General features: G+C 48.5%; 1 protein-coding gene across 1 annotated transcript in view; it reads left to right on the plus strand.

Annotated features, from left to right (window-relative positions):
• Positions 1-485, plus strand: part of EMH_0004270 (uncharacterized protein) — a gene marked incomplete at both ends in the record, with an annotated part of 10,554 nt that overhangs the window by 2,334 nt on the left and 7,735 nt on the right. The gene's annotated exons all lie outside the window — the stretch shown is intronic.

Consider the following 485-nt stretch of genomic DNA (forward strand, 5'->3'; position numbering starts at 1 on the left):
CAGCCACGAGGCTCACCCAACAGAAGTCCTACCCACCATTCAGGTACTTGCTGCACCAGCTAGCTAGCTAAGTAATTAGATAGCTAGCTAGCTAGCTAGCTAGCTAACTAACTAAGTGACTAGATAGCTAGCTAGCTAGCTGGCTAGCTAGGTAATTAGATAGCTAGCTAGGTAGCTAGCTAGATACCTAGCTAGCTAGATCGATGGGTAGCTAGCTAGCTAGCTAGCTGTCCATATATCTGGCTAACAGTCTAGGTGTGTAGCTAGCTAGCTAGCTAGCTAGCTAGCTAGCCAGCTAGCTAGCTGTTGATGCTTCGTGTTTTGAGTGTATCTGCTGCTGCTACTGTTGCTGTATTTATTTTTGTTGCTGCTGCTGCTGCTGTTTCTGCTGCTGCTGCTGCTACTTTCACTGCTACTTTCACTACTGCTTCTGCTGCTGCTGTTGCTTCTGCTACTGCTGCTGCTGCTGCTGCTGCTGCTGCTGG

Source organism: Eimeria mitis, genomic scaffold (assembly GCF_000499745.2).
Source record: "Eimeria mitis Houghton genomic scaffold, Emh_scaff224, whole genome shotgun sequence".
Lineage (NCBI taxonomy): Eukaryota > Apicomplexa > Conoidasida > Eucoccidiorida > Eimeriidae > Eimeria > Eimeria mitis.